General features: G+C 40.5%; 1 long non-coding RNA gene across 6 annotated transcripts in view; it reads right to left on the bottom strand.

Annotated features, from left to right (window-relative positions):
• The window catches only part of LOC137862352 (uncharacterized), an 84,789-nt gene that overhangs the window by 13,699 nt on the left and 43,513 nt on the right, over positions 1–27,577 (bottom strand). For 3 of the 6 annotated variants that reach the window (XR_011100198.1, XR_011100195.1, XR_011100197.1), the window contains 3 exons: positions 26,276–26,492; positions 15,586–16,019; positions 14,325–14,922 (listed from right to left, as the gene is read on the bottom strand). This is a non-coding gene — a long non-coding RNA (uncharacterized lncRNA). Of the gene's footprint in view, positions 1–14,324; positions 14,923–15,585; positions 16,020–26,275; positions 26,493–27,577 lie in introns of those variants that run through there. The other 3 variants (XR_011100199.1, XR_011100200.1, XR_011100201.1) reach the window with 2 other exon arrangements.

The following is a 27,577-nucleotide window of genomic DNA, read 5'->3' as shown; positions in this document are numbered from 1 at the left end:
GATCCTGGAAAAGAACATGAGGAGGAGGAGTTGGAATTTAAGCATCTGTATGGGGGAGAAGCTGTGTTCTGGGCACAGCTGGGAAGGCAGGAGAATAATAGAATCATCCAGGGTGGAAAAGACCTTCAAGATCACTAAGTTCAACCAGCAACCTGATCTACAGAATCCCATCACTAAACCATGACCCTTAGTGACACACTCACACGTCTCCAACACCTCAAGGAATGGGGACAAACACCGCTTCGCTGGGCAGCCTGTTCCAATGCTTCACCATGTTCTCTGTAAAGAAATTCTTCCACTCTAAACCTCTTCTGGTGCAACTTGAGATCATTTCTTTGAGTTTTATCCCTAGTCACCTGAGAAAAGACTGACAGCTTCCCTGCTGCAATCTCCTTTCAGGTAGTTGTAGAGAGTGATTACAGTCTCCCTTTAGCTTCCTCTTCTCCAGACTAAACTACCCCAATTCCCTCAGCCAGTCCTCATAAGCCTTGTTTTCTACTCCCTTCACCAGCTTTGCTGCTCTTCTCTGCATGCATTCAAGTAACTCAATGTCCTTGTAGTAAGGCCCCAAACTGAACACTGTATTCAAGGCGTGTTATCACCAGTGCCACATACAAGGTGGACAATCTCCACCATGTCCTGCTTGCCACATGCTTGCTGACACAGGCCAGGATGCCAAACCATCTGTCCCTAATCATACAGCCCTGCTAGATGGCATATTATATATGGAGTCAGCTCTACATGAAGCTATGGTGTCTCTGCCAAACTGTGAGGGAAATTACAACAGCCAGGGGCTGCCAGGGTGTGGTTATAGTGCAGGGATCCCTGTGTCCATGTACCAGAGAGTTTCTCACCCAGAGGGCAAGATCCCCTGGTTGTATGTGTGCTCAGTTCTAAGCCTTAGACACACGCATACCTGCAGATTTGAGATCCCAAGGTCCTGAAGGGACTGCTTTCCATGCATGGACCAGAACTCTTCCTCTGTTTCCTCCTGAACCCTCAGAGCACCAAAGTAGATGAAAATGAGTAAAACAATTCTGTTAGTTGCAATAATGTGTAATTCAGACTACTTGGGTTGTTTTCCTCTTCCCTGAAATGCTGTATACCCAGAAGGACGTGGTCATTAGTGTGAAGTGACTGAATTACTCCTACCTGTTAGTTCTTTTGGAAGCAGTAAGTTTCTGCGCCCTTCGCATAAACTGATGCATGACATCTTTATCCCTTGGAGACAGAGCTAGAGTCAGATTTTAATAATAAAGCCATCATTTTGATTTCCTTCCATTCTACCAGCAAGAGAAAGTTTCAGATTTTGTTTGTTGGATTGGTAAATCCATGCAGGTTTTACAGCTCAAGGTAAATCCTATCTGTTCTAAACACAGGTCAGAGATGCTGAAGTTAGACAACATAATTCTCCCAGATTGTAAACAGAGACATGGGCAGGCAAAGTAAGCTAGAGCAAATGAGAGCAAAGATCAAATAGACCTCAAAGCAATCCACTCAGCATTGCTAGCTAGTAACACTGAAGGTACAGGTCTCTTCAAAGAATAATCCATTGCTTGTGTTTCCCTAAAGCAACAACAACAAAAAACAACTCTTGCTGTTTATTTCATTTTCTGCTTCCCCAGCTGCTTTTTGGAATAGTTCTGAATTCATTTTAGGCATTTGCAATACGTTTCCCCAGGTGCACCTGCAGTTCCAGAAACTCTCACAGCTTTCTAGAGGCAACATTGTCTTACGGTGAATTCATCCTCTCCTCTACTACTATCATATATTACTCCTGAGAGCTTTGATATTTACTTTCTGTGAACAAGCACACATCACTGAAAAAAAGAAATTATGCCGAAGCATTTTCACATATTGTGTCAGGAAGAACAAGTGATACCATGCAGCTGCAACACTGATGCTGGCAGTTTGACCATGGCATATCTGAGAAGAGATTTTTTTTAATCTAGCAGACCATGAAATAATAAGAAGCAGCTCATGAAATCCAAAACTGGATGGGAGATTATCACAATACTCCCTCTGGTCCAATAAATGTAATAGAATTTACAGCGTAATAGAATCAATGACAAGAACATAACTCAGTGCAGCAGGATTCTCACATCTGATTTGTGGAAAGAAAAATGTAAAAAAGTGTACTGACACCTAAGTCTGAGAAATGGGGTTCTTCAATGTCTATTTCACTCGTAAACAGGGAGACTAAAATGATGCTTATTTTGTTTAATTAGATTTTTGAAAGCAGCATTAATTTTTGAGGTTTACATGTTTCATTTCTGTTAGTAGAGGAATGTCTGTAAATAAAAACTGAATTATTTTTCATGCTATTTCTTTTATATTGTTATTGGGCTTTTGCCATTTTTTTTTTTTCTATGGGGAAAAGTCACTGTCTTTCGCCTCCAAAACGAAATTAATGTGAGCTCATTGTCTTTTGGTACATAAATCACTGCCCTTTTTCAGATCTGCTAGGGATTTATGTACAGAATTTTATTCTTAGAATGGTAGTGACAGAAATTAAACCATAAATTCAGCTGAAAAAACTCTGCCATTAAAGACTGTAATCTGAGTCCATTTTTTTTGTCTATTGGTTCTGATCCATTCCACCAAACAAATTTGTTAGACGTGTACCTTTTCTCACACCTCATCAGTTGTGTATGTAGAAACAAAAAACAAACCAACAAAAGAAAAGAAAACCAAAGCTGGAACAGCAGTCATGACTTTACAAACAAAAAACAACAAATGCCAAGCAAATTTTCCCCTAATCGTGTCATTATCATTTTTAAGTACTATGAAATTGCATCTTACAGCTATCGTGTTTGGTTTCAGGTAGGTTTGTTTTTTTTTTTTGTGTGCTGGTGAATTACAAGCATTTTTGCTGCAATAATGACAGATGGCAAACAAATGAGGGATAAACTAACCTGCTAAATAATATGACATGAAATTTAGCATTTAAATTCCCATCTGGAAAGCTTCTACACTCAAATAGTCTTCCGGGGTTTGGGTGTGGATTTACTTGAAGTACTGCACATTTCTGGGTCTGTAATGCAATTTTAAGTCCCTGGCAATAGGCTGAGGCACACACATGACTGCTCAACTGATATCAAAACCTCAGGGACCACAGAAGGTAGCAATTACATACCCTCACAGGGTGCTCATTGCCTGGGGGTTTTAGACAGTGTTATTGCAGAAAGCTGCACAGCACACTGCTTAATAGCCATTTCCTGAAAGCTATCAGCACTGATACCATTATCATATTCTGATTTCAACTCTCCTTGAAATTTCATGACTTACTATTCCCTTTTCCTTTACTGTAAGCAATTTAGATATGCTTGAAAATAACACAAATCCTGGTTATTCTTCCCCATTATGTTCTGTGCTAATCTAATCAACGTGTATATTGACATAAGCATTCTACTCCTAATGGCTCCATGGAAATCAGAAATAGTCAACATATCACCTGCTGAGTTATTCTGGGATATACCAACAATAATGTACAAAAACAATAGAGCCGACTTCTTTGAAGGAAATGCAAGTTATTTGTAAATATAGTGATACAAGGTATTATCTCACAGCCTCCAATTATCATTGCTAATATCCACGGCTCTGTATCCGTAATTTTCAAACTTAAACTATTTCATATATCAAGATTATATTTCATGACATGAAAGTCATGTGCATGACTTTCCTTTTGATAGTGGAATATGTTCAGACTTATTCCTCCTAAGTTTTTCTTAGCTATTTGGAAAAAAAACACCAACCAATACATTATTTAACACACACAAACGTGCATGAACATACACATCGAGACCATCTCAGTAATGCTTGGCTTAACCACATTTTCTCTCCTGTCCCTCCCTCCCCCCCCCCCCCCCCATTTTTTTTATTGAAACAAACAAACAAACAAAAAAACAAAACAGTGAGCACAGTGGACCAAAATCCATTTACCGTTATCCTCTAGCAAAAATCCCATATCCACTAGCACTCAACTTAGAAAAAATGTTTTAATACCTGATGTGTTTTAATTAGGTTGGACTTGGCATTGTATTTACATTTTGAATTTAATGTCAGACACTTGTACAGTGTTTGAGGGGTTGCTTTTTATGTTGTCATGTTTTGTACAAAAGAATAAAAATTATTTTGCTATCATTTCTCTTTTAGGAACAATATATCTACATTAACTTACAAACCCACAAAGTTTGTCAAGGTCAATTTTTTTTTTAGTTTTTGAAATTACATATTTAATTGGATTAATATCAAAGATTTTACCATGAATATCACATTATCACTCAGTATTACATAGATACACAAATGAAAAAACACATTTTCAATATGGCAGAACCTACATGGAGGTATTTTAATATGTATTTTCATCATAGTTGGAAATTCTTGAAGGTGTATGACTGCCAGTCTCTCCTTAGTGTTTCTGCAACATTACTGATGAGAATATTTCCCCTGTAGTCAATGATATGCAAAGGAAAGATCTGAGAGCCTGAGTCCAGGCTTCTAGTCTCGTACACAGTGAAGAGAGACAATCATTTACAATCATACACGATCACTTACTAGATCACCAGGATTAACGAAGGATGTCAGGCTCCCAGCTCCTGGTTCTGATGCCTGTTTTTTACCAGTTTAAGGTTGTCTCAAATTATTCTATTTATATATATTTTTTTCTTATTTTACCTTTCATTCTTCCCCCAGATCCCCTCCCTCAGATGCAATTTCCCACAGAGCAGCTGGAGAAGGACACAGCTGTATTGTCTTTATGACGACAGAGAATTCCCTGGGGCCAAATCTTTCCCACATTGACTATTAAGACAAAGACTTGTCTTTAGGTTTCCTAGTTTATGTCTGATTTGTAGATACCCAAACAAATAGAATATGCATTTTCTCTCTGCAGAAGGATGTTTTGGTAAAATAAATAAAATTAGGATGGTAGAGATGGTATACTTGGGAACTAACTGAAGATCACATTATAGAGCCCAAATCCCTGAGGACTATAACTGTAAAGTATATACCCACAAAGTATTAATTCCTGTAAGCGGGGATTTATATGATTATCACTTTCTAGAGTCAGCTCCACTAACACTAAAAGATTATTATGGTGCAAAACCACAGGCTAAAATGGCCTGCTCCACTTATCGATGAGACAAACCTCTTCCATAAGTTTTTCCAGGGCTCCTGTGAAGAACGACTCTGAGTCAGTTCATTGCTAGGTTCAACACTGTACTTGAAACCACTCTAACACACTGCATAGAGCCTGCTGAGTGTTGAGAGCCCTGGTTTATTCTCATAAGGGACAATTGGGGTTTTTATATCCATTTCCAGAACTTAGCCCTGTTTTGATACTCATAAATTAACTAATGTGATTTAGATTCTCTCCTAGTTAAATCCATTGACATCAAGGAAATTATGTCAAGTTACAGCAGATGAGAGTTCTGCCCTGTTTAATCAGAAACTTTGATAAATTGCTCTTTAAAGGTCAACATCTCTGTATGCAGAGGACAGTAAAAAGCCCATATACAACTTAGAATCTGGATGTCCAGGCACTGAATTCTCTTCTTCCTAGATCTGAATGGCTTGTTTATCTCTCTCTCTTTGAAGAGAAGGACTTTTTTCCTCCAAAAAGTGATCCAAATGGTGTAAGCAGAACACTGACTTGTTAAATAACTCAGTGACAAGTACCCTCATCTACCTGCTTTGTTTCCCTTCCATTATTATAAGAGGAGATGAAATGAAACTCAATTACTTAATCCACAGAGAATTTCTAGAGACTTTTGACTAGACAGCTACTTAACACACATTCTGTACTGAAATCTAAATAACATAAACCATTTCTGTACTACACAGAGTAGATGCAACACTAGCTGTTTATGTATCATCATGTTCAGCTCTTTCAGTGGATATTGGGACTTTTAAAAGTTAAATAAATCACATTTGCATTAAAAAAAAATCGCAAATTCACCCAATAAGCCCACCATAGGAATAAAACTTATGAATTTAAAATCAGAGACTTGATAAATGCAACTGAAGACTTCTTTACTGTGTAAGTGGTAAGACTGCAAGCATATGTGACCTCCAAAATATATAAATGAAAATGGAAGTTAACACTCTTACAGAATAATAGTGTTTTCATCCAGGTATTCATGGTACAATGCTTTTTTACCCCCCAGACAGCTCTTCTGAAACGGGATGGGAGACAAAGTGACCAGAAGAGGTTTGGCAGTTAGCTTGGTAGGACCAAGCCTGAGCTGCTCAGCCAGATGAGGGAAACAATGCTTCATGTGGGACATGGTGGCTCCAGGATGTGCATTCACAGCCTGGCTATAAGCACTCTCTAAGAATGTCCTCCTGTTCTAGAGCCACCTTTTTAATTATTATTACTAACTTGCACTAGCAAGGAATTTCAAAGTCTAATTATGCACTGTAACAAAGGTGCTTTTCACTAGCTTTTAAGTTTGCCTCCCGCTATTCTCCTTGGTTGCTCTCTGTTTACATTAAGGAACTGCATGTTTGTTCTCTCTGTTTATTTCCATACTGCTAAAGATTTTATTGGTTAACCATACTTCCTCTCCTCTGTCCCTTTCCCTCCCCTTCACTCCCCAGGAATTTCCAAGCCCTTGTCTGTATGGCGTGCTCCTGCATGGAAGCCAAACCACATTTTTCACCATCCTTGTCCCTCTTCTTTTTGGTGGTTATGGTTGGCTCTGTTAAATGGCATGAGTTTAACCTTGACTTTCATGGACAAAGTAGCTTCACTTGAAGCCAATCCTTTGCTCAATCTAGAGATACACGTGGCAAGAACTAGATGAAACCAAAGTACTTGCCACCTTGTGCAGGCCAAGAGTGTAAGAATTTGCTAACAGTGTCCCACATATTTCCATTAGAAGTCAGACAAAACTTATCTTCAGTTTTGAGTAAATTGAGCTTCACTGCCTGAAGAAGGAGTCTCATGATGCATCATTGCTCCGTTTGTGCTGCTGCTAACAAAGAGCTCAGGGCAACTCCACCATGCACTTCCACAGTCATTATTGGACCAAAGTGGCTCTTTGTACTGTCTCAGTCTTGACTGCAAACATGACAACGTATGTTATGGCAAAAAGAACAACATCCTACACTAAAGACCTTTCACGTCCCCTTTTTTTTCCTCAACATCATTTTGAATCAATCATTTTACAATAAGCCATATTGGTGTCTCAGCTCATTATCTGCTTATGGACTGAAATTAATTCAGCCTGGAAATTAAAAGTCTCAAGACAATAAGATTTATGATTTAACTACCTTGCAAGCAAGATAGGTTTTTATGCCTGGGTCAGCATGTCTCGCAGCCCCCATGCCATCCAAAGCCAAACCTTTCCTCTATTCCAACAGCTGCTAGTTGCTCAACTCCTGCTAATCCAGTCTTCAGCAAATCTCTTCTGGGCAGAAGTTCTTATGCCTCTCCCTTGCTCTCACTTACCAGAAATCTGGTTACACCCTAACAATCTTCCTTCCAGAAAACCTGCTTACTTGCAGCCCAAATTCTTGTGTGTGTACATGTCCATCATTTCTTGCTGACGCAGCAGCCAGTAGACACAAGTTAGTTCCATTACACTATATCCCTTTGTTACAGGAGAATTATTAGAAATGGATATTAACAAACAGAGTAAGATCACAACCTACATGTAGACACTGATTTTTGGAAAGCATTGGACTAAGATGTCAAGGCTGGATGCCTTGAGCAATATTAGTACTAATTTCTGCTTTCCTGCTTTTGCTTTCAGTACTGCAGCACAATAAGGCTTCTCTTCCTGCCTTTTCCACATGGGGTGGAAATGATAGACCATGTAGCCTTCCCTAAAGCCCCACTACTGTGAGGTTTCAGTCCTGTTGAGACAGCATTTAATACATTGAAGAAAGATGTAGCCATTTCTTTAAAGAACGATGGTGTCTGAGGCATTTAAAGGATGTATAATGTTGAAGAGTTCGTGATCATAATTATTTTAGAAGTTGTTTGCAGATTTACTGCATAGCTAGTGTGCATTTAGCCCATGGAGCATCAGTACTAACTGATGAAACCCAGGCTGCTTTGTGTCAATGACTACAAGAAGCATGCTGTGTCTGAAGTATGTATGGCACCCAAATTAGATGATATGGCACAAAATAAAAGTACTTTTTTTCCATCCCTTCATACATTTCTCACTGAAGCCTCGAGACTCACTGTTCCATTTTCCTTTGTTTTATTTTTCTCATATACACAACTAAGACCAACAGCAGCACACTGAAAATCTTCCCTGCACACATTTTTAAAAGCACTGATTTAAGTAATAGTTTACGAGGAGATAATTGCCAATGATATGGCCCAGGACTGTAAAAGCTAGTAAAACAGCTGTATCTGCTCCTCAGGCACTTCTGACTACCTGCCCAATAGAAAGCCCCAAAAGCCACATAAATGCTCATACTGGCATGGGGGTAAATGTGTGTCACTGCCTGGCATGAGCTGCAAAAACAGTTAAGAAGCAGATAAAAGGCAAAAATCCTTCAGTGAACATTTGAGCACAGCAGAGAGCTATCTTAAAGCTGCTCCAGCGTGGCAAATGGCTTATTGCTGCCCTGCTCCATGACTGCACCACTGCTCGCTGCTCATAGGAGCCACACAGCTTTGAGCTCTGTGACTCTCCAAAGAGATGCAGCCTCCTTGATCCCTATAAGTTTATTTGGGCTGTTTCAGTCCCTTTTTTTTTTTGCAGTGACATTCACCCCCACATGGCTCAACCAGGGGTCACAATTAACAAACCACCTTACATACTGAATCAGCCCGACATAGGGGAATAAGCCAGCATAGCCACACTTCATACTAAGTCACTTTTAGTTGGGATCTGAGTTAAGGACTTTAGGAAGAAAGACTTCTGTAGTTTTCCACACACACACACCCCTCCCTTCCCCCTCTTCCCCCCTCCTCCCCCTCCCCCCCCCCCCCCCCCCCCCACAAATAAAATGAGTTCTTCATCAGGGTTAAACATTTTTCTCTCTCTCTTTTTTTTTTTTTTTTCTCTCCCTGCCCCCAAATTGGCTCATCCATCACTAGAATCAATATGAATGCAAAGATTTTGGTGGATTTGTTGTCATGGAAACCACTTCTGCTCTCTGATATCCCTTACAGGCTTTCCAGACCTTTTCTTGCCTTTTAAATTACTATTCTGTCCTACATTCTGAACACACTGTATCTTAATTCCACATTGTGAACTTGATTTGAAAGCAAACTGTGCACAATCACAGTAAAACCAACAGCCAAAAGATAAAACAGTCCCTGCTGAAGACAGAAGTAGCTGTCGGAGTGTTTACCAACTGCAGTCCCAAAATGGCTGCTTAGGAAAGCAAGGCTAAAAGCCCTCTCCCTCAGAGGGCTCAGTAAGCAAGCTACGACTTCTGTGAGATAGGCTTTATGTTTCTCTCTTCTCTCTTTATGTCTCTCTTTCCTCTCTGGAGATGCTTTGTTACCCAGAGAAAGGCTTATTTTGTGATTAAGGCAGTAAGGCATGAAATTAGGATCCAGACCAGTTAGAGTTACTCACATAAATAAAGTCTGCAGGATTTCGCCTTTGGAGTCCCTTACCCTGTTTCCAGGTTTCACAAGCTGCTAGTCAAGTCGCCTAGTTTTGGCTAACTTGGCTGTACAGAAAGTGGAGATGATAATCCTTATAGCATCCCATCAGATACGCTGAGGGGCTGAGGTGCTGCAGAAGGCACTAAGATCAGATACAACTCCTTAAAATGAATATAATAAATGAATATACCCGACATTACTTGCAGTGCATTTATAACCAGCTGTTCATATTCAAGTTCTGAGCTAACCATACATTTAATTAAGAGATGATACAAAGCTCTTCCATTTCTGTGCCAGTTCAGAAGCTACATGGTAGGAAATACCTTTCCTAGAATGCCCATGAAGTTCAGGGACCTGGTTCCTATTTAGGGCAAATTCAACCTGTGCTTTTACCTTCCTCTACGCTTACAAAAACATCTAAATGAGGAGCCATGCAAAAGCAAGAAGGAAACAGACCACAAACAGTCCAGGTTACAGTAGTGGGGAGAGTTGTTTGCAAGGAGACTGTGACAGGACTTGGGGAAGGAGTTTGATGTTCTATTTTTCCCTTGTTTTGGGGGGCTTTTTGTCCCTCTCCCCCACCATGCTAGACAGTTGCTTTCACTTAGTGGAAATTGCTGTTTGTTGCTATTCATTTTCATCAATGCTTTTAATAAACAGAAGTTAGTGTCTTCTAAAATGGTGCTATATAAAGCACTATGAATATGGAGAGATCTTCCCTGCTTACAGACTCTGTAATCACAAATCACTTCAGAGCCACATACCTACAGTGTTCAGCAAAGGAAGTTTGTTTGGGGTCAAACTAGTTTTATTTGACCTAGGCAGGTCATTTTCTTTCCCTGTTAAGCACCCTTTAAGAATCCAATTAAAGCTTCTAATTGAAACCTTTGAAAAGAAATGGCCAAAAGTGAACATTATGACTTGTCCGCAATATACTTCCTCCAAGCCTGGGTTGGACAAAATATTGGAGGTCTCTTCCAACCTAGATGATTCTGTAATCTACCAAATTTTATGTCAAATCTGCAAGTAGCTTTAGAATGAGCAAAATGCCAACAAGCAAATCAGCTATTTAATATGTGCTCCCTCTCAAAAGCTGTTTTATTCTGCCAGATGTGGTATGGCCACAGCTAGAGCAGAACCACTCCTAGGGATGACAAGGAGCTCAGACAGAGGCTATCTATTTGTTCCAGACAACAGCAACTGCTGAGAAGCTGGATCTGTAATAGCTAGTCTTGTGGGAGAGCTCAGCAGTTCCCCACACTGATCTGATAGCAGCTACCTCAAGTACTGACCTGAACTTGGCCCCTTTTGCAACAGTCACATTATGATACTGTGCCAGATTTACTTTATACTTTAGCCTGTAGAGAGTTGTCTTCCTTATTCAAAAAAAATACATAATCATAATTACAAATTAAATGATGCTGTCTGAGAGCTGATGCGCTCTGCAAAGAGTTGAGACTGAAGGACCTTGCTTTGAGTTCTTGTTCATAGAACCCTGAAGTAGTCACAATTCCCCTGCAAATAATAATAATAAAATAATATAATAATAATAATAAAAAAAAAACTACACTAGGGCCTGTGAAGGTTTACTAACAATATGACTTTGGAGGATGCTCTGACACTAGATCATCATCTTATACAGTTGAAATCGGAACTCTGCTTGCCCTTCTCAGAAAGAGAGCAGTTTTGTCTACATGTACCTATTGATTGATCTGTGACAGCATGGAACATACTGAAGTACTGGTAAGAAAAATTTAAGAGTGAAAATCCTAGGAAGGGCAAAAAAAAAAAAAAAAAAAAGGATGGCAGCAAATGCGAAAGGATAATTCTCCAAATAGAAGACAAAGTCTGTTCCAGTTATTTTTGTAAAGGGTTGATTGCAATTTGCATCCTGCTCAACCAGCATCTGCCATCAGCAGTGCTCAGTAGTCCTTTTATTTACTTTGTATTTTGCTTGTGAATGTTTCTTGATGACATTTCCTTCCCAAATCCTTCCTCAGTGATCGTTCACCCTTCTCCTTAATCCTGAACACACCTTGCTAAAACCTACAGGTGATTTGCAGGTTTCATTCCAACCACCACACAGTTACAAGCTCAGGTCACTTTACCAGAGTTGTCATATTGACCCCTCAGAGTGTGTTTGTAAAGAATACTACGGGCAAGTTGTACTCTACCAGGAATACGTTTGAGATATAGGGGTTCTGGGATGCAGTATGCCGTCCTGCATTGTCCTCTGTACCAAAAGAAGAACAGCAGATGGGAAGTAAGAGAGAAAACCCTTTGAATTGCACAATTTCCTTCTCCTCATTACATACCAAGTTTACAGAGACATGTCTGGAGTTGTCAGAGAACAAAGCACTTTTGTAAGACAACCTGACAAAAATACCCTTAAATCCTACATGACGAAGGGGATGTTATTAAATGGAAACTGCAGTAAGTCACCTATAAAAACAAACAAAAATACAGATTCTGATGGAAAACAGTGTTTGCATTTTCCATTCACTGTTGACAAGCAATAGCATTCCCACAGTGACTGAAATTACCAGGAAACTTTCTCCATGCTGGGCAAACAGGGACAGAAAAGCAGCATTCTGCCAATAGCTCTGCTGCTGTTCCTGTGCAGTGTTTTTTTAAACCCTTCTTGCTTCCATGGAGTAATTAGATACAGATGTTGTTTGTGTTCATCCTTTTGCATTTTAGTCTTGCTCAAAGTATTTTGATAACTGACAAAGGGAAGTTCATATTTTATCAGCCTTTTACCATCAATTTCAAAGTGAGCCTGCGATTTATTTTCCCACAACCCCCAACATGAGGTGCGATGTACAGAGAGCTTCCTTGTCCACTCCTATTGTCTCAAAGGCCAAAGGATTCTAGCTGGAGAACAGCATCTGAGAACCTCCACAGGTTTAGCTTGAGAATCACTTCCCTAGAAATTTATACTGCCTTGAAATTGCTGTCAAGAACAGAAAACCACAGGACAATGGTAGGTGCTAGATCAGTCCTTAATAGGTAAAATAGTAAGGTATCCTCTTGAGCCACTTCCAACACTGGCTGCAAATTAGAGAGCTGGGGTTGAATTTAGGCAAATAGTGCTCACAAGTGGCCATCCAAAGAGCCTCGCTGTGGAAAGACTGCTGTGCGCCATTAGAAGGCAGTGAGGAAGGGTACTGATAGCCGAAACACAGTCCAGAACTAATTGCAATCATTTACAGTCAGGTAATAACTTAGCTGTTTATATTTATTTTAAAAGGTAGCTGAAAATGTGAACAATCCTGATATTTTACCCATATAAATGAGTTCTGCTGGTGGGCAAACATGGCTTTTTTCAAAAGGAAGGATATAGGACATAAACCAAGAGGGGTGGGGAGGGAATAAGAAGGGGAGAATATGCAGTATTAGAAAGAATAACTGACATTATGACAGCAGGGATTTTGCTAATGTAAGCAGCATATTGTGTCAAAAGAAGATAGCAGAAATCTGTGTGCAAGCCTGCAGTTCAGCTGACTACAAGCATATGTAGTTGTAAATTCAATTTAACTATAGCTGAAAAGCCACTAAGCTTCAGGAAGCTGGGTTTAGGAATGCTAAGTGTTTATGGCCAGAAAGATTCAAAAGGATAAATTGCACCTTGATGGGAGAAGACATCACGGTGTAAGTTTTCCATTAGCTTTAATGGGACTCACATGACTAATTCTGCACCCACCGTCACTGTACAGTTGAAGAAATATTACTTGTGACTGGGTTTTCCTAATAGCGATAAAAAATGTTGAAGCAAAATAAAAATGAAAAAGGGAAAAAAAAAAAAGGAATATTTTTAAGCTTCCCACATGACACGGAAACCATATTTATCAAAAGAGTCAGAAGATAAAGGTAACGGACTCTGGGTTTAAATAAAGAGAATTAACTATCCTGAACAGTCACATCTATGGAAAGTCAAGTATGGAAAATGAATATAGTTTGTATTCTGAGAGAGGTGTTCTAAAAGAGCTTATTTTAAACTTCATTTCAGCTCAATTAAGTACCAGAAATATATACCTCTTGTCAACTCTTGTGTAAACTCAGCTGCAAACAGGAGTGGAAGAGAAATAGGTGCAGAAAAACTGGCATTCTGAATAAGTCTTCCAGGTTTCTAGATCAAACCCTAATTGAGATATGCCTACCCTAAGAGTAGAGATATGCTTGGCTTTTTTCTTTTTCCTCTTTTTTTTTTTTTTTTTTGTTGATCTCCTGGGAATTACATGCCCATCTAGAGTCAAACTGATGTTACTATTCATAGAATACCTGATATTGCTCTGCTTTGCAGAAATGAAACCCTGAACTTGTGTTTCAAGGCATTTCTGAGCAGCCTCTCCAAGCTAGCCTATGCACCCCTCCACGCTCCACTAGATGGTTCAGGCACATGTATTTAAGGAATGAATAAGGGGTGAATGTACCAGTTGGTTGTTCCCTTTAGTGTCAGTCATTATTATATATGACTTTAACTAGTGCTAGCAGCTTAATATGGTTTAGGTTAATGAGCCATTCAGTGAGATCCAGCATTCCAGTTTGTTGGGTTGATGAATTAATCTCCACTACTTAAAGCTCCTTGTTTGCACTGGAAAGCTGCCTGCTCCCAGGACAGGAGCAAGTGAGCTGTTCTGCAATGAGCACTGTGGCTTCAGACTGCATCCCCAGAATAGTGCGTACACTCAATAAACAGGTACTACTGAAACACACCAGCTCTTATCTATTAAACACGACAAAGTTATTCTTGCTCAAACTATATTTCTTTCAAGAAAACTTCTGAAACAGCACAATTTCAAATTCAGTACAGTATTCTTTATAGTGGGTCTCTAACTTGTTGTCCCCTGCTTCTCTCTCCTTTATTAATTCCATCCCTTTCTCATTTTATTTCTTTCCTACTGGGGAAAAAAACAAACAACAACAACAAAAAAAAAAGCAAACCAGGATACAACATCACCAGAAACAACGATAAAACCCTCAAATACTTCAAACAGATCTGGTTTTGGTCTCCTTTTGTATAAGTTCAGAGAAATTGAATACTGAAAAGCTGTTACAGATGTCACAACACAAAAACACCATGGAGGTTCAAATGAACTAAAGGGAAGGAAAGTAGAAAACTATCATAGGTGATCAGCCTTTTGGGTTGTTCGCAATAAGCTGAAAGATCTGAGAAGTTCTCAAGCTGTACAGAGAAATCTGAGGAGTTAGTAACAGACTTCCAATCAAAATCATTCCCAGCAGGCTTCCTCTTCTTCAACCTTTCACCTTTGTTCTACTTGCCAAGAACATCCTCATCCTTCATAATAGTTGATGACAAGTGTCCAGGAAGCAAAACAGACCTAGGTGGAACCATTCAGCATATATGCACTAAATAGACCCATTTTGAATGCATTGGTTTACAGTTTTGGTATACTAAGGATGCCAGCAAGCATCTTGCAAATCCCTGTATGGATAAAAGGCCAAAGAGCTGCCTCAAGCAGAACTGTTGCTCTCCTTCAAGCACAGGGAACTCATGCTCAAGAAGCACAGAGGCACGGTAAGCTTTAACTGGATAAATACATCCACTACAGTCATTGCTTTCACTGAGAAACCTTTTTTATTATATACATTTTTTTTTTTTTAGTTTTAAACCTCGTAGTAAGTTCATGTGTTTATATGTGATCAAACCTATTCTGCTACTGAGATTCCCTTTTTAGGCCTAGCCTACAGCAGAGGCCACGTTCACCAGAAGCTTATTCTCCAGAGGTTGGGAGCCAGCCTGGGTACATTATAGGCATCTGCAAAGGCAACGTTACCCAGAAGAATTGCTAGAGTTTCTGGTTTATTCTATTGTGGAACATAGAAAAATCTCTAAAAGACAGAACAAAAAAGAAGCAGTTTTTGTTGTTTTCGATTATATATACACTAAACTGAAACTATCTAGCCTTCACATAGTTTCACTAGGAAAAAAAAAAAAAGTTTTATTAAAGCTTCTATTAGAAAGCTTTCCTTATAGCTCTTACCTGTCTCCTTCTGTTGTTACAGAGAGAAAACAGACGACATCCAAAACAACAGGTCACAGCAAGGTTCAGCTGGTCAGATAGTCAGAAGCCCAGCCCCACGGTACCCAGGGAAGGCAGCCAGGCTCAACCAGGAGAACAGATCACCAGGTAAGTTTGTGGTGACAAGACAGGTCTGAGATCAAGCTGCAAAGTGAGCCTACAAGTAAAGATCAACATATCCATGCCCTGGTATGAGCATAGCTAGGACTGAACTAGTGATGTTAGAGACTAACACTCTAACATGCTACAGGTGCTACCACTAAGCTGAGCTTAAATAGGGCTCCTGGGCCCATGGGCAAAGGATACAGGTGGAGATTCCGAGTAAGGCTGGCTAGGGCCATTAAGGCTTAAAGGGCCTCAGCACAGGGAGGAGCCTCTCTTCTTTCTCTGTGTGGCTTAGGAAAAATTTATTGTAAATACATTACTTAAATGAAAATCAAAATGTTACTTTAAATGAAAGCATAATACAATTCCAAAATGAAACTTTCTAATTTGGGAACATTGTACTTAGGAATAGTAAAAAATGATATTTTGTGTGTAAAATGAAGGAGAATACACGAAAATGTGCAACAACAATTCAGAACATCAGCTAAACAAAAATGAATATTTGAAAAATTTGTGGCTGAAACTGGTGTTCAAATAGTAGTGTCCCTTAAGGACTATAAACTGTGAAAGGATGGGAGCCTTTTTTCAATTTATTTTGTAATATATTGTTCAGGTTGCCACAAGATGAACTTTAATTGAACTGCTAGTGAGTCTGGAGTATTTTAAGAGATATTGTAATATAGGCTGAACTTTGGATGGGGTCAGAGATAATAGAATGAATGCTGCCTGGGGCAAGGCTCTTTCTCATGGCATGAAACAATCATTCTCATGGTTCCTCTTTTTGAGTACAATTTTCTGTTCTTCCATAAAAAGGTTCTCATGAGCACAGTCAGGCTCCAAGTGAAGTCATGAAATGGAGTCACAGAGGGCAGGATTTTGGATTAAGTTAGTGACCTTTGTTCTGTGGGAGCAGGCTGCACATTTCCTGGAAGCTGTCATGGCAATTGCATAGGCAGGTTTCATCAGCCAAAATACTAAAGGCAGCAGGTTATTACTCATGCGTCTGTAGATCAATTGTGCTTTAGTGCTGCCTGGTAGTTGTTTGTTTCTATCTTCATATCATCCGGGGATCATAGAAATCACATAAGAAAGAATTGACTTTGGGAAAAACAATGTATCAGTCATGGCAGCTCAGTTTTGACTTCATCCACACCAAAGGTATTTCTCATTCATAAATGAAGCAAATGGAATATAAGATGCTACTTTATCTTTCATGACTATTGAGACAAATGATGGGATTGGTCTGTTTAACTGTTGGTATCTCCACATGAACGAATTACCCGGGATCCATTTACAGTCAGTGGAAGCTTAGTCTAAGTAGTCAATAAAGTCCAGGAGGCAAATTATAACACATTGATTCATGTCTAAAATAGGTTCTGGGAAAACCTGTCCTGAAAAAGACCACCTATTCCTTGCAAAGATAACTTGGTTCACTATCTCATGTAGAAACATCCATATCGTAAAATTGAGACACATATTACTTAAACAGTCTGGCTGAGAGAATCTATTAAAGAATTTATTCCAGTAAAATATTGCCATAACCAACTGCAAAAGGTTCTGCACCTAAACTCTCAAAACTTTTCTATATAGTGCTAAGATATAAGAGATTTTGGTTTGCTTAAGTATATTATTAAAAAAAAAAAAAAAGAAAGAAAGAAAAGAAAAGCTCTAGGACTACTACACCATCTACACATCTATTTAATAAACATTTTAAAATACTGACACTGTGGGAGACAATGCATGTCTCCACTTACAGCATAGAGACAATTGTCTCCCCAGAATTCAGAAGGCATTCTGACTTTGGATAGTAAGTAGGGAAAACTGTTCAAAAAAATTCTTCAGGACTAGAACAGCCTACTTGGGCATTTCATGTTTTCCAGCTGAATAACAACCTTGTGGAGTATAAAGTACATGTTTGTAGTGAATGAGAAAAAAATATATATAATATATATATATATATATCAAAGTTATAGCTTTCTTTGGAGAATGCATTTTGAATGAGATTAACACATGGAAACAGCTGGAAGCATAAAAACATTCTAAACTGCAGCCTTCACATTCTATCATTATTTATTAGACTTTATTCCCAAATATGTCCTTCCTATCTTCAGATCAGCGTAAGAATTTGGTAAGCAGAGGAATTGTAACTAGAACTGACCATCATAAGATAATTTCATTGCAGTGAACATATTTGATTCTAGAAAAACTATTTTTACTGATCTTTACCAGGAAAAGACAGTTTGCTGTGCTCTTCAATTCAAATAGATGTTTGAAATTAATGTACAACATCAAGATGTCATTAGAGTGACCAGGTTTACACTGCAATAGCAGTGTAATGCCCATCCCTACATGGCATTAACTGTGAACAAAATAAATGAAGACGGTTACACATAAAACTAAAGAACAGGACATTAAATCAAGGGAAATACATGTTCATAAAACCTTCTCTACACATGGCAATATTTTTCCTTTGGCATTGCTAAGTATCAGTACCCTGAGAAGTCAACGTATAAAAATGATCCCCTCTGGAAGACTCTCCAGCTGCCCACAGAAATCTTAACTCATTCTTAAAAGAATACTCCAAATACCACTTGAAGGATACCATTGCATGCCAAAATAATGAATCTAGAACATATACATGGGAAAATGTTCTAACTTGGATGAGTGCTGTCAAACCGGAATACACAGATGAATAAGCTGCCAAATGCAGCAAACAGTTCTGGCTGGAGTCCAATATTAAGCAGGTGAAGTGGCATCTGAGAGCTACTCAAATTGTTCTTTTCACACCAGAATAACAAAGATTCCTGCCTGCTCTGTTGCTGATATTTGCAAGCTCCATAAAATGTTTGTGAAATTAAAAATAAATAAATAAATACATGCATGCACACACCACCTCTGTTTTATGCAGGTGCGCAGATGCTGTTTCATACATACACACACGAGGTCCAGCCAGGAGCTGCTCGTTCTGCTACTATTGCTGTGGCTAGAAGGTCTGAATTAGCATTGAGCTGGAATGGGGCCTAACTGCTTCTGGCAGAAAGAATGAGACAGATCTTGAAAGCTCAAGGCACAGCCACCACTCGTTTGATACAATGTGTGTCGGTGCAAAAATCACTGCAATTTATTGGAGAAATAGATTCTTCCTGCCTATTATTTTCTCAGGATTACTTGCATTTGACACACCAGTTTGCAGTGTGTAATGATAGGAAGATATGATTCTTGCTTGTTTTTCTCCCTTCTCTTTATTTGCTAAGCTAAGGTGTAACAGAGGCAGGACTCGGGACATCATCCTAAGGGTGCTCTCTGAATAAAGACTAGACCTTTGGCATGCCCTGCTGAAGTGCATGTCCAGGTGAGGCGCTCTCTGTTACTCAGAGTTGCTTCTGGTCTCTGACCCACTTTGGACTGCGTGCGTACCCTTTTGTTTCCTTGAGGAACCACTGTCATATGTGGTACTCCACACTGCTGGGACCTGTGCATACTCTTGTGAGATTTCAAATAGAGAAAAAAATGGTTATCCCATTTCCTTTAGTTCAAATATTTGAGTAAGTCAACATGATTCTGAAGGGGATATAGACCAAAAATCCTCACCCTATCTAGAACCCACTTCTTTAGAGGGTTCCGTGTGGATAAATCCCTGTATCTTTACATAGGGATGGATGCAACCTGACGGTGAATGTAAGGGTGTAGTGTCCTTGGCTATTTAACTCAATCTGATATCAGTCCATTTCTGCCCTTTACCCTCTATCTTCTACTTTCCTTTGCACTGCTGAAACCACTTTAAATCCCACTGCAGCACCACAGCTTTTCTAACATGTCAAAGAGAAATGAAAACAGTACAATTTCCTCTTAGAGAAGGGAATGGGCTGCAGCAGAAACTTAAGCATCTTAAGTGTACCTTGTATAAGGTACAGCTTACCTGAGCAACCTAACAGCCACAATATGGGGTAGCTCAAAGCTACTCACACAAAGAATGACATAGAAGTGACTTACTCTATTCACATCTCAAATTAAATCAGAGTTTATTTTAGTTATTTAGAACATAATTGGAATGTGGTTTTGTTAAGTTTTCTTTAAAGGACTGAGAGCTTCGAATATTTTCCCCATGGCTGAGAGACAAACTACTTAAAAAGCAAGATTTTCCAGTCAGAAAACATGTGTGTATAGAAATGAAGCTACACACAAGCCTGCGCACATTTGTATGTATTTATACATACATACGCATACACATTCATGGAAACATTTGTTAGAAGCATGAAAAATGGATTTGATTATGGAAAATTCTCAACATCTGCTGAAATTATTGAACGTCTGTAACTTCCGTTGCCTTCAAGAGGGAAATAAAGATATTCAGCAGCTGCATGTAGGATGCAGCCCACTGCCACTACTGCATAAAGCTGTAAGAAATGTGCCGATATACAGATCTCACAGCTCCTGCTCAAAGTGGTGAGAAAATCAATTCTAGACCAAAATGGCTAGAGGCAAAAGGATAAGATGAAATGTGACTGACAGAGAGACAGCATCCAGTAATGCTCAGTCAAGTGAAAAGGCAAAAGAACACAGGAATAGTAAAACCTATCCGTTTTTGTTTTAATTGGGAGGGGACACAGCAGGCAGTTTTGGTGCTCTAGGCAGTCCCTGCTACACAAAGCCTATAAATGTTAACTCTGTTCTATTCTGAAGTGAAACATGCAAAACATAGATAGGGCTCTTTATAACTAACACTGTGCTGTAGACAAATTGGACTGTGATTTCCAGTGACATTAGGGTGAAATGAGGTTGCCAAATCACGTCAGAATGAAGCAGTAATGATATATTCTTCTTTCATGGTGCTGAAATCATTTTAGTCAGTGTCCAGTGCCTCTGCTTCTCATTGCATTTTGCCCCCCGTTTCCCCATTGTTTGTAGTCTTAAGTATTGCAAATATAAACTATGTCTAAAAGTGTAAAAGGTAAGGCTTTTTCCCTCTATCTACTTCATGCTCTGTGAAGGATTGAAAGTCACAGAAAGGAGCAGAAACCTAGGATACTGGCATTATAATCTCAGCTGTACAGCTTGCTTTCTTTTTCCCCTGCTTCAGTTTACCCATCCATGAAACACATTGTCTGTGGCATCCCCTAAGGGCCCATAAGAGATTGGAGGATTTAATACAGACTAATGTGTTTGGCTGAAATAACTCCATAATTATAAACTATTGTTATTGCAAGAATCAAAGTTGAAGCATTTGAAAACCATGTGAGACAGAATTGGAGATTTTTTTTTTTTGGTAGCTTTTTTCATTCTTTAGTACTTTCAGCAGTCAGAAGTGACCAAGGAAAAGGGACAACTGACAAGGACTTAATCAATATATGAAAATGTCAAGCTGAAGAAGGAAATATTTGACCTACCCTTCATCACAGAAAATCTTGTCTTCTTGGGGTGCAGTATAACAGAAGTCCCACACACCCTTATGTCTGACAGTTTACAGTCAAAATATGTTGTTGCTTCAGCTTTTTCTGTTCTTTTGACTTTTTAATTGCACTTGCTTTTGGTGATGTCAGAAGTAATGAGGGGAAGGAAACCTGACACCTGCCTGACAGCAATAAGGTTAGCTCCTTAGTAAAACCGGCTCTTTTAAGGGATTGCCTGCTCTTTATGATTCCTGAGCCTTTGGGGCAGCTTCCCTCCCATGCAGATGAGTACTGCCAAGAAGGCCAGAATATCAGAGGAAAGAATTAGGGAAGCTTAAGCATTAAAGTTGCAAGATGGAGAGAGCTGGAAGCAAAGCCAGAACAGCTTAGAAGGCAGGCAGCAGCAGTGAAAGCTTTGAAAGTAAGACATGTTAAATTTACAGTAGGAACAGTTTCCTTTACATAGGAGTTAGTAAAGGAAATATTTCCTAGGGGTTGATTCTACAGAAACCTTCCGGTGTGTAGGTTAATTAAGTGTTCTGAGAATTACCTGATTAGGGCTTCACAACCACACATCTTTTAAAACTTAACACCTAATAGGCAGTAAGTGACTTAAGAATAGGAAACTCAAAAACAAAATAGAAAGATTTAAAGTTTTTCCATGAGATCCAATTTCCATGTAACCTTTTGCTTATAGCTCACAACATCAGTCATTATCAGAGAATTGCAGAATCATTAAGGTTGGAAAAGCCCTCCAAGATCATCTGTTCCAACCATCCCCCTACTATCAATGTCACCCACTAAACCATGTCCCTAAGCACCGGGTCCCACCTTTCCTTATACGCCCCCAGGGACAGTGACTCTACCACTTCCCTGGGCAACCTGTTCCAATGCCTGACTGCTCTTTCTAAGAAATGTCTCCTAAATTCTAACCTAAACTTTCCCTGATGCAACCTGAGGCCATTCCCTCTAGTCCTATCACTAGTTACCTGTGAGAAGAGGCCGACCCCCAACTCCCCACCACTTTCTTTCAGGTCGTTGCAGAGAGTAGTAAGGTCTCCCTGAGCCTCCTCTTCTCCAGACTAAACACCCCCAGTTCCCTCAGCTGCTCCCCATAGGACTTGTGTTCCAGGCCCCTCACCAGCTTCGTAGCCCTTCTCTGGACACGCTCTGGGGCCTCGATGTCCTTCTTGTAGTGAGGGGCCCAACGCTGAACACAGCACTTGAGGTGTGGCCTCACCAGAGCAAAGTACAGGGGGCATGATCACCTCCTTGCTCCTGCTGGCCACACTACTCATGATACAAGCCAGGATACCATTGGCCTTCTTGGCTACCTGAGCACACTGCTGGCTCATGTTCAAGTGAGCATCAACCAGCACCCCAGATTCTTTTCCTCTGCACAGCTTTCCAGCCACCCTGTCCCAGGCCTGTAGGGCTGGGGTTGTTGTGGACAAAGTGCAGGACCCAGCACTTAGCCGTGTTGAACCTCATCCCATTGGCCTCTGCCCATCCTGTCCAGGTCCCTCTGCGGGGTCTTCCTACCCTCCAGCAGATCAACACTTCCCCCTAGCTTGGTGTTCTCTGCAAAGTTACTGAGGGTGCACTCAATTCCCTCATTCAAATAATCAATAAAGATATTAAAGAGGATGGGCCCCAAAACCAAACCCTGGGGAACACCACTGGTGACTGGTCACCAGCGGGATTTCGCTCTGTTCACCATCACTCTCTGGGCCCAGCCATGCAGCCAGTTCTTAACGCAGCACAGAGTGTACCTGTCCAAGCCACGGGCTGCCAGCTTCTCCAGAAGAATACAGGGGGGAGACCATGTCAAAGGCCTTGCTGAAGTCTAGGCAGACTACACCAACAGCCTTTCCCTCATCCACCAAGCGGGTCATCTGGTCACAGTAGGAGATGAGGTTGGTCAGGCAGGTCTTGCCTTTCATGAACCCATGCTGACAGGGCTTGATCCCCTGGTTGTCCCACATATACTGTGTAATTGCATTCAGATGACCAGTTCCATCAACTTTCCTGGCACTGAGGCCAGGCTGACAGGCCTGTAGTTCGCTGGGTCCTCCTTACGACCCTTCTGATAGATGGGTGTCACATTAGCAAGTCTCCAGTCATCCAGGATCTCTCCAGCATGACTGATGATAGATGATGGAAAGTGGCCCAGTAATCACATCCACCAGCTCCCTCAGCACCCTCAGGTGGATCCCATCCAGCCCCATAGACTTCTGACAGTCTGGGTGGAGCAGCAGGTCTCTCTGTTTCCACCTGATCTGTGTGGGGGGGTTCTGCTACCTATCCCAGACTTCCAGCTTAGGAGGCTGAGTACCCAGAGAATAAGTGGTCTGGCTAGTAAAGACAGAAGTATAGAAGGTGTTAAGAACCTCAGCTTTTTCCATATCCTCAGTAGTCACATTCCCTCCCTGCGTCCAGTAAAGAATGGAGATTCTCTTTGGCCCTCCTTTTGCTGTTAATATATTTATAAAAACATTTTTTTTATCCTTAACTGTAGTGGCCAGTTTGAACTCATATTGGGCTTTGGTCTTTCAGTTTTTTTTCTCTGCATATGCTAGCAGCTTCCTTGTACATGTACTCTGCCCAAGTTGCCCGCCTCTTCTTCCACCGATCATAAACTCTCTTCTTCTCCCAGATACTCAACAAAAGTTCCCTGTTCAGCCAGCTGGTCTTCCCCGCTGGTTCATCTTACGGCACACAGGGGCAGCCTGCTCCTGCTCCTATAAGACTTCTTGAGAAGCATCCAGTCTTCCTGGACCCCTCTGCCCTTTAGGATTAGGATTTACAGTTTAGTGATATGGTTTAGTGGAGGACTTGTTAGTGTTAGGTTGGACTAGGTGATCTTGGAGGTCTCTTCCAACCTAGACGATTCTGTGATTCTGTGACTGACTCCCAAGGGACTTTCCCTACCAGTGTCCTGAACAATTCAAAGTCTGCCCTCCAGAAGTCCAAGCCATCTACCAGGATGGCCTTGAACAGTATTATAATTTGCTTTGCTTCTGCGGTTACTCTGCTAAGAACAGTTTGGTCTACTGTAACGAGGGGGAAGAGCTAGAGGAAGCTAAGTAAGCACCCAAAGGTGTTTAGGTATTTGTCTTCTTATCCAGGAAGGAAGACAAATACTTCCTCAAACCCCAGTTAAACCCATGGCCCCTGCTAGGCACTGGAATCTGTGGTATTCCCAGACAGTAACTATTGCCAGCTCAGAGCTCACCTGGCTACAGCACCTCTGCTCATGGGCAGTGCAGGAGCAGCAAAGGCAGGTGTGTGTGAGAGAAGGGGAAGAAGCAGCAGTACCTCAGCTTCAGGTGGGCTGCTTGCTGACAAGCTAGAGGCACTTACTCCTCAGTATGTGTTGTGCCTCCCGAAGAGTTTCGTTTAGGAAAGCTGGAAAAATAATTCAAGAAGTTTCTGTGCTGCCTTGAGCTCCGGGAAGCAGTTACTCCTTCTGTCTCCAGATTAGACAGAAGAAAGCTCCTTCAATCCCATCCTGCTTGGGCATATCATACAAGGACATGTTCTGTCTTAAAAAATAAATAAATAAATGCTATCACATAGTAATGGAAATACAGAAATACAGTAATTTATGGAAAACACCAAAGCCAGCATTGTGTGCACAGCTTGACATATCATTTTTTTTTCTGTCTGTAGCAAGACAGAATTGTAGAGCATGCTTGTCCTTACAGGGCTCCAGTGGTCCTCGCTTTTGTTGCCACAGGCTAGTACTGCTCTGTTCCCTGACTGACACTTTTCCCCAGACTTGTTTGCATAGCAGTAGTAGAAGCCTGTGAGAAGCTCGCAGGGCCAGAGCGAGCATTTGCTGTTTTTTAATGGTCTGAAACATTAGGGCATTTAGAGGAAATCCAGTAAACATTTTTAAAATCAATAGCTAAGGGTAAGTGAAGTTGAAATGGGGAAGGAAATGGATTAATATTGGTGTAGCACGGCCCTTAAAAACATAGTGGCATTATTTCCAGTAGAGTAATTACTGGCATCAGGCTCTGAGCCAGCCTTAGACCACCCCTGAGTCTTGAATCATGCCCACCAAATTTTCTCCTGCCACTTCAGCTGGATGAGGTAGATGCTACAGTTTGCTCTGAACAGTTTTTATCTAAGATGTCTGCATGAGTGGCACTATGCAAATATTAGTTATTGTTCTCCAAACGTTTGTACTTAGAGTGGTAAGGAGAAAGCCCCTGTTGGGGTGCAGCCTAATGAGATGTTAATAGAGTAGTGGGTGAATGGAAGTATAAGTGCAGCGGGGGTTGTGCTAAGGAGCTCAGTTGACAAAAGAACTGTAAAAATGTGAAGCTCTCTGCACTGAACCAAAATCTGAAATATTTTTTTTTTTGTTCAGTGAGGGAGGGCTCATTAAATAGCCATGTTTTCAAATATGTGCCTGCTGTTGAGAATAGGGTCCTGCTCTCTGTTCTGCAGTTACAGGATTTCATAGTCACAGAGAAAAAGGATGAGGTGAACAAATCCATGGTGTGACTATGAAGGACAGACTGGGGAAGGAGAATAAATTAGAATATTATGTGACTTTTTAAAGCAGCAGCCTGTCACTTCATTTAATGCAGAATGAACTGAAATGCACAGCAATGTGAAAGAAAGAAGAGTTACCCTAATAAAAGAACATTAAAAAAAAAAAAAAAAAAAGACAGGACCTGACTGACAAGCTTGCTTCTATACAACTGCTGTGCTGTTTGGACATCGAACTTTACAAGCTCCATCAAAACATGAGTAAATTGGGTAACTGTGTATACACACCATCATTTGGACACAGCTCCCCCACCACTTTCATACCCCTACCTCCATGCTGGAAGTTGCAACAGGGAGCACAGACTAGGTGCATAAGGGAGAGCATAGCTTTATCTTTGAGAGCTGTTAGGCTCATATGGGGGACTTATAATAAAAAGGGAACTGCTCTAACCATTTCTTCAGGGTGACAGTATCAGCTTTTATCATGTTGTACAACTATCTCGGAGACAGCCTACAATTTGGACCAGATAACACCTGTATTCTTCAACACTTTTCCTGTAAAGGGGTATCAAATGCTACAGTATTACAGTCACAGTGTCTGCCTCACCGTCTGATTCCATGAGCCACCAGATAAATTTCCAGAGTGGACTCACCTGATGGGAGTGCAATGGAGATGTTAGCATTTAATTGTGCTTCCTGCAGAGCAAAGCTTAGTGAGCTCTCGGTGAAGGTGACAGACAGCAAGAGGCAGGGAAGGGCACAAGTCAGCTACCTTCCTGGGTAGCTGACTTCTTTTTCTTCTGAGGAAACATCTGCGGTGGTGGGTCTGCATGGGGCATGCACAGCTGTAGTCTCAGCAAGGACAAATGTCTGGAAGAGAAAACAAACAGAGAATAAAACTGGATAAAAATGCAACTGACACCACATGAAGATAATCAACCTCTGCAGCTGTTGTAGCTTGGAAGGCAACCAAATAAAAAGCTTTTCGAATATTTTGCTTTTGGCTTTTTCCTCCTCTAACACCAACCTGCTTCTGAAAGGAAGTCCCTACTTTTTGCCAATCACAAGGAAAAAAATAGGTCCATGTGTGTATGTGCAAAGAAGGTATCTAATTTACACGCAAAATTGATGTAGTTGCAAATGCAAATTGAATTCTTGCTTCTGAAGGTAGCTGAATTTAATCATATATATATACACGTATAAATACGTGTCATTTTGGAAAAATCTATGCAGTGCCAGTGCCTACTCCAACCTTTTGAATATATCAAGAGCCCTCTTGTCCTGACTATCCCTTTCCCATGTCAATAGCAACTCATGGCACACCTACATATGTACGAATACCTACACTAAATATCCTTATGTGCTTTGCTACCCAGAACTGGACCAAAGATCCCTTTTAAGCCTGTGTATATTTAGGACAGACACCTAAAATCAGTTTGGTGGATACTGAACTGAAGGGTGCCTGAAAGCAGTTCATTCCACAGGCACTCAGCAACTTTTCCCTATGAATTTTTCAAGTCCGTTTGTGAACTCAAAAGTGCCCAACTGCTCAGAACTCCACAGCAGCAAACACCACTGCAGAGCTCTGTGTTGTAGGGAACAGGTCTTTGGATTTTCTAAGGAGAGCCCCCATCTTACATCTCAATTGACATTTCCCACTCTTCTGTGTTACTCGGCAACATCATGCAATCTGTAAAGCTATTTTAGCAATTCCAGCCTAATCTAATTTACCAGTGACTCTTCTATGAACACTTCAGTTTGAGATTACTGCCTAGACAAGGAATTTTCCTACAAACCTTGCAAGGGAAGACTTTAGTCTGGGAACCTCTGAAAGCACCACTGTAGTGAACAACAGTGAACAGGGGCCTTTAGTTTTTCAGTAATATTCCATTCCTTTATGTTTAACCATTAGCCATAGTAGGAATTACTTGCTACTGACAACCAAATAAATGCAA

The sequence above is a fragment of the Anas acuta genome, chromosome 11, assembly GCF_963932015.1.
Source record: "Anas acuta chromosome 11, bAnaAcu1.1, whole genome shotgun sequence".
Classification (NCBI taxonomy): domain Eukaryota; kingdom Metazoa; phylum Chordata; class Aves; order Anseriformes; family Anatidae; genus Anas; species Anas acuta.
Note: the sequence above shows the minus strand (reverse complement) of the source record. Positions and strands in the feature narration are given on the sequence as shown.